This window comes from Rhincodon typus, chromosome 5 (genome assembly GCF_021869965.1).
Source record: "Rhincodon typus isolate 14 chromosome 5, sRhiTyp1.1, whole genome shotgun sequence".
NCBI classification, from domain to species: Eukaryota; Metazoa; Chordata; class Chondrichthyes; order Orectolobiformes; family Rhincodontidae; genus Rhincodon; species Rhincodon typus.
The window spans coordinates 18,702,008-18,709,964 of NC_063336.1; positions in this window are offsets into that span (position 1 = coordinate 18,702,008).

Consider the following 7,957-nt stretch of genomic DNA (forward strand, 5'->3'; position numbering starts at 1 on the left):
TCCACCTCAGCGTGGTTGCTGAGAATACTTACTAGAAAAAGACCAGCAATGTTTAATTGCAGGTACATACAGAAACTGGGATTGTTCTCCTCAGACCAAAGCTAGTTACGGGGAGATTAAATTCAAAGTGTTCAAAATCATGAGGTATTTTCGCTAGAGTAAACAAAGAGGTGATTTCCTGTGGTGGGAGGGTCAGTAATCAGCAGACACAAATTCAGGTTTCAGCTGAGGGACTAAATGAATAATGAGGAAAATATATTTTATGTCACAAGTTGCTATGATCTGAAATATGTGGAACAAGTTAACTTGGGAATTGGTTAACTGAATAAGAGTGTAAAGGCCAGGATTTTTGACTCTGAAAAGATCTCTCTGTGTCTGCACAAACGTAATAGGCCCACTGACCTCCTCCTGTGTTGTTCCATTCTTAGCTTCAGTCACGCTGACCAATTGTTTCTCCCCTCTTTTGATTCCCACCATCACATTGTCCTGTGAAGGCTGATGAACCTGTTATGATCGTAGAACGATTACAGCAAAGAAGAAGGCCATTCTGCCCATTATATCCGTGCCAGCCCCAGGAACAACTCAGCTAGCCCGTCCCTCCCCCTTTATTTGCCGTCGCCCTGCAATTTATTTTTCTTCTGATTTGTAAATGATTAATGTGATGTGCAAATGAAGCAAGAGTGATGTGAGAAAAGCCTTTCTCACCCAGTGAATGGTTAGGGTATGGAATGCACTGCTTGGAAATATGGTGAAGGCAGCTTCAATTGAGGCATTCAAGAGGGCATTGGAGGGTTATTTTGATAGAAATGATGTGCGGGGAAATTGATGAAAAACAGGAGATTGGCACTAGTTAATAGAGCTGGTACAGGTACTATGGGCCAAATGGCCTCCTCCTGCTCCATAATAATTCTGTAATTATGTGATTTGGTGTCAGCAGTTTGTAAATTAATTGGCCTCATGTTTGATTAAATTATCTTAAATAAAAATACAAAGTTTACTTGGTGTATTCACCATACATGATGCCTTGTCCCGGTATCACCTGTCATATGTGTTAATTGTTTGCTCTTTCCACTACTGTGCTTTGTTACTCTGCCTCTCCTTCATTCTCAGCCACCACCGTTGGTGGCTTCGATCAGGTCCACCCTGTTTCTCCATTTTCTCTCCCCTTCTGTATTATTCTGTACAACTGCTGCTAGTGTCTCAGATCAGGACCGTGCTCCTTCCCCACTCACTCTTATCCCCTGCAGTTGTAGGTGTTTCTGATCAAGTCTGTGCTTTACCTATCTTCATGATTCCTTCATTCTCTGAGATTTGCTTTCGCACCCCAAATGGCCCCATTTATACTTCAATAAATTAATTTCTCCTCTGTGTTACTTGTCCCAATCATGATGCCCCTTCTTTCAGCTTGTTCCCTGTACTGTTTTCTTTTCTCTTTTGTTATCACCCATAGATTATTTTTTCATTTCTGTTTATAAATTCTCATTTTAATTGTGATTTTTTTATTGCTTATTAAAGAACTTGCAGTCCATCAATGCAATTTATACTTCGTGTACCAACAGAGATATCAGCTGCATGAATTGCTTAAACAGCTTGAATAGCTTACCTGAGCTATTCCTTTTACCTCAAACAGTGTTGAATTTGTTTCTTACCTCCAGGAGATCAGTTTTGGGAGAGGTGGGGAGCATGCACTTATTATATACATGGATACGTAAGATAGATGTATGTGCAGATAAATAAAATACAGAATATATAGCAAATCAGGCCTGTCCATTTTTGTTAGCTTAATCATTAATCATTCTCCACATTGATAAGTGCAGCTAGGGATGGACTCATTTGTATTAGAATCAATTTTTTTGGAAATTTAATAGATTTATAGCTATAAATGACACATTTACTGTAAAGAATAAAGCCCCAATTGTAGAATAATCATTTGATTGATGTAACTTCCTCAACAATGCACAAAAAAAAAGCACCATTGGGCACGTATAATCAGATATATTTGTCTGAAGTGCAAATTGAAAGGCAGGATATATGCGCGTTATTTTTTCTAATTGGATGTAAATGTCAGTAATTGCTAAGTAATGTGTTTCAGGTGTAGTATTAGCATTGGTTATTTTCCATTGTTGACTTTAAACTTGAGTTTTTTTTTTCTCATTGTCAATGCTAAGAAGTGGACTGTAAACTCTGGAGCCAAAATCTGTCAACATAGCCTTTCTTAACATCTGCTACACATCCTCAGAGTCACCCAAATGGCTGAACATGCTTCAGGCAAGAACAGGCATCCTCTTTCAAAAGCAAGGCCCATGATGTTTGGCTTTCAAAGGTATTGGCTGAGAGCAGGTATCTCCTGATGCTGCAGTGAGCAACTGCTCTCTTCCTTATCTCAGTCCCCAGATTCTCCTATCCAATTATGCTCCGTGCACTCCCCACTGTCTACCTCATTCTCTAAATTCCCCCATATTGCTGTGTCTTAACCAATACTCAAAACATAAAGTGAGTAGCAAAGCCCTGATATGCTGGAAAAGCTGATCGTTCAATAGCCTGAATTTTGATAACATTGTCTGTTATAAATTCTTAAGAATCACTGCAAAGACAAGCATTTATTGCCCAGACAACAAGAAGGGTCTAGGCCCGAAACGTCAGCCTTTCTGCTCCTATGATGCTGCTTGGCCTGCTGTGTTCATCCAGCTCTGCACCTTGTTGTCTCGGATTCTCCAGCATCTGCAGTTCCTACTATCTCTCATTTATTGCCCATCCCTCATTGCCCAGAGAAGGTGTAGTGAGTTGGTTCCTTGAACTGCTGCTGCAGTCCTTAGAATTTAAGGACTCTCACAATGCTGTTAGAAAGGGAAGAACATGATGGACAGTGCGATAGTTCCAAGTTAGGGAGGTGAATGGCTTGGAGAGGAACTTGTAGGTGCTGGTATTCTCATATATCTACTCCTCTGTACCTTCTAGATGGTAGAGGTTTAGTGTTCAGAAGTTGCTATTGAAGGAGTTTTGGTGAGTTACTGTAATGTACTTCGTGAATGGTACACACTGCTACCAGCTATTCATCAGTGGTGAAGAGAGTGAATGTTGAAGGTCATGGGTAGGGATTCAGTCAAGCAGCTCGCTACATCCTGGATGGTGTCAGGCTTCTAGAGTGCTTTTGGAGCTACACTCATCCAGGCAAGTGGGGTGTATTCCATCACATTTCTCACTTGTGCCTAGTAGATAGTGGACAAGTTTTGGGGATTCAGGAGATGAGTTATCGAATGGAGTATTGCAAGCATCTGACCTTCTCTTGTAGCAATAGTATTTAGATGGCTGGTACAGTTCAGTTTTTGGTCAGTGATAAGCTCCAGGATGTTGATAGTAGGGAATTCAATGATGTAATGTCAAGGGGCGATGGTTAGATTCTCCCTTGTTCAAACCAGGCAGAACAAAAAAAATTGAAACAGGAGTTGGCCATTCAGCCCTTGAATCCTGCCCTGTCATTCTACACAGACATTAATCATCTGCCCAAGGCCTTTAATTCTGTTTTGTGCCAGATCCTCATAGTGCTCAACTCCTCAGTACTTCACAATATCATGATTGTCTGGCACTTGTATGAGATGGTTGTTGCTTGCTACTCATCAGTCCAAACCTGGATATTGTCAGCTCTTGCTGAATATGTACACTGACTCAGTGAACATCACCAATTCTGACCTTATGATGGAGGAAGGATCATTAATGAAGTAGTTGAAGATGATTGGACCTAAGACACTACTCTGAGTAACTACTGCAGAGATGTCTTGGAGCTGAGATAATTGTCCTCCAACATCCACGGCCATTTTCCTATGTGCCATGCATGACTCCCACGACTGGAGATTTGATTCCCATTGAGTCCAATTTTGCTAATTCTCCTTGAAATCATACCCAGTCTGTTGCCTTGACATCAAACGCAGTCACTCTCATCTCACCTCACAAGTTCAGCTCATTTGTCCATGTTTGGACCAAGGCTGTAATGAGATCTGGAGCTGAGTGGCCCTATCAGACCCCAAACTGGGCATCACTGAGCAGATCATTCCTTTGCATGTGCACTTGATGGCACAGTTGATGACACCTTCCATCACTTTGCCAATGATTGAGAGTGGACTGATGGGGTGGTAATTGGCAGAGTTGGATTTGTCCTGATTTTTACATACAGGACATGCCTGGGCAATTTTCCACTTTGAAAGGTAGATGGCAATGTTGTAGCTGTACTGGAATAGCCTGGTTAGGGGTGCAAGTAATTCTGGAGCACAAGTCTTCAGTATTATTGCTGGAATGTTGTCAGGCCCATAACCTTTGCTGTATCCAGTGATTCCAACCATTTCTTGACATCAGGAGGAGTGAATTGAATTGGCTGAAGGCTGGTATCTGCAATGCTGGGGACCTCTGAGGAGACCAAGATGGATCATCCATGTGGCACTTCTCAATTAAAATAGTTGCTAGTAATAGTTTTGTATATTCTAAGTTTAACGCTAACAGACAGCTTTGTGATTGGACATATAAAGCTATTCATTATGATGAATTAGAAGTTCTTATTTTGCTGCAATTGTGGATAACTTTACAAAAAAATGGTTCATCTGTGATGTTCAGAGTTTATCTGAATTGATTTACGTAATAAGAAGGGATTTCCAGGATCCACAGTTTTTCTTTTTTTGGAATAATAAGGGATTTGTTTTTATCTGAGGAGAACATTACAGAAGTGGAGGTCTGTGACCAGCGGTGTGCTACAAGGATTGGTCCTGGGTCCACTGCTTTATGTCATTTATATAAATGATTTGGATGTGAATATAGGAGAAATGGTTAGTAAGTTTACAGATGACACCAAAATTAGTGGTGTAGTCAGCAGTGAAGATGACCATCTCAGAGTACAACGGGACCTTATCCCAGGGTAGGGGTGTCCAAAACTAGAGGGCATAGGTTTAAGGTGAGAGGGGAAAGATTTAAAAGGGACCTAAGGGCAACCATTTCATGCAGAGGGTGGTGCATATGTAGAATAAGCTGCCAGAGGAAGTGGTGGAAGCTGGTACAATTACAACACTTAAAAGGCATCTGGATGGGTACATGAATAGAAAGGCTTTAGAAGGATATGGGGCCAAATGGTGCTAGATTAATTTAAGATATCTGCTTGGCATGTACGAGTTGGACCAAGGTGTCTGTTTCCTTGCTGTACAACTCTATGATTCTGTGACACAACATTTGGAAAGAAGTTGCATTTGAATTTTTTAGACAATTTAGATGGATTTGCAGCAGTAACTTGGATATAGCAATTGAGGGCTTCTAGGAATAAAACAGATAGTTGAGAACAAAATGTGAATTTACCATCCCATTCCTGCACCTTTAACTGCTAAATGCAGTGAAGGGTCTAGCTAATATCTCATTGGTGTGGTACCCATCCATAATATTCTCCAAATGTACATCAGGCTCCACATGCGCAGAATTGTAGAGTAAGGAGAGGCCCTTAGACCTATCGTGTCTGTACTACCAATACTAGTCCCATTTTCCTGCACTTAACCCATAGCCTTGAACATTATGACACTTCCAGTGCTCATGCAAGTACCTTTTGAAGGTTCTGATGTTTCTGCCTCAACTACCCTCCAGATATTGCACTCCAGGCCCTCACCACTCTCCGGATGAAAAAAGATTTCCTCAAATCCCCTTCAAAACTTCTGCCCTTGTATATTGACAGCATTCAGCTGTACCTCACCACTACCCTTCACACCTTCACTGTTTCTGATTTGTCACACTACTTATCTAATATCCATTGCTAGTAAAGCAGAAATTAAATTAAAGCAGCAGCTAAATATTGTGAAGGTCAATGCCATTCGCCTTAGAAGAACCACAGCTTTTTTATTAGCTTGTCGGTGGAGAATTATCATTGACATTGACTTAGGGTATATATGTTTATGGCAGCACAACTAACTTTTATGCATTGTGTATATTCCAGTTCAGAAGTCAATTTGCATTCAGAGAAAATTAGAAATATTAATTTTGAAATTTATGTTAAAATCTGACTCGCAAATTTAAAAAAAAACTTCTTTCACTAAATCATTCGTATAATCATGGACTAAGATATTAGTAAAATAGATTTTTTTTGTCCATCGTTTTGGGAAGGCACTAACCTTTTTAATCCAGCAATCAAGTTTCGTACATTCACGAATAGACAAAACATGATTTCTGTCCCCATTTTTCTTACCCATTAACCAATATGCAGTAAGAAACTGTCATTTGGTTGCAAGAGATTCTGTGTAGTTCATAGCAGCATCCAGTGCATTGAAGATGGTAATGTGGATCTCTTTGCCTACAAAAGAAGTGAATAAAATATATTACAAAGTTCAAACAAAGTATCAGAAGTGTTAAAAGGGGAGATGGCTATTTGCACATTTGAAGTAGTATAACTCTAGTTACCAGACAATCGCAGAGGGCCCTTCTCAGAATGTATTTTATTTGAAACTATCCAATGTGCTTAGCAAAGCTCATTCATACCAATTATCATTCAATACCCAGTGCTTGTCTTCTTCGAGAGTAGTAGGTAAAACAGATTTTTAGAATTGATTGTCTTGGATTGATGTGTTGAAATGAGCGCAGTCATATTCTGCAGTAGACACAGAAAGTACTCGATAATACATTCAATAATTTCATGTCTGAACCACAGCCCCACAGCTCACAACAGAGGCAGCTCTACCTCATCAATTTCTGGGAGTGGATTATGGGACAGTCAGATACCAAGGAGCTGCTCCTACCTCTTTAAGGGACAAGATCCTGCCTCTAGAACCTACTGATTTATCAGAAGCAATTTTCAATCCCAGCAGGAGCCCCACTGACAGTGATGCCTACAGCAGGGACTGCAGCCGAGAGAGCCAGCCCTGGATACTGCACTTGGCAGGAAATACGTGGTGTTGGATGTGCAACCAGTCACCCAGCCTGTAGCATGCAGACTGAGCAGGGGAATGTTTGTGGTTGGTGAAGGTGGCGTGGTCATTTTCACAAAGGTGACTATTCCTACTGGAACGACTTTTCTGTCGGGCATAGGGTACCAGTTAGGAGGGACCCCACCCATCTACGTGCTCACAGGGAGGCACTGAAGATTTGCTGGGCATCTTGCCACCTCCCTAAAGGAGCCAGCCACTGCTGTTCAGATGCCAGAGTTGGCAGGAGAAGTCATTGAAGTTGCCCTTAATTGTCTAGTGAAGGGCCTCAATTGGCCTGTGGCTGGGGGAGACCGTCCTCTGCAATTCCAACCTAGTTCCACGGCATTGAGAGGATTTAGATCTTCCCCACCCACCCAGGACTTCCCTCATTTCCTCCTTCACTCTCCCCCCAACTCACTCACTCACTCTGTCTCACATTCACACATACAATACACACACACATTCTCACATACTCACACACACTGTCTCTCTCCCCTACCTGTTTTCCCGCATTATTTTAGTTCCTCCTCACCCTGCCACTTCACCTGTCCCAAGAACCCACTTTTAGAAACGTTCAACTGAAGTTCCAACAGGTGTAGATTTCTCTGTACTTTGGTTTTTTGGTTTTGACCACAACACTGGGATTCCACATGCTTCGGGTACCAGTGAGCTAATTAAGAGTATGTTGTAACTAAGATTTGTGTAATTGTGTATAGGGAAATACAGTCATGGTATCCTTTATTGTTTTCTGATACCTGACTCATCATTCTGATTCTTTTTTGACAGTGATACAATGTAAGTACTACGAAGGAACAAATTGAGGTTTTGAAATAAATCACAATCTGGGAGGAGAGCCAAGACTATATTGTGATTGGAACACAGAATGGAATTGAAAAATTACAATGAGAAAGCTGTTAGTGGAGCATTCATCAAAATATTGATGTCAGATGAGGTTCAGGAAAATGGGAGAAAACTGTAAGGGTTACCTGAATTTGGGAGCACATTTCAGTGAGAGGTATTAAATGCAAAGGTCG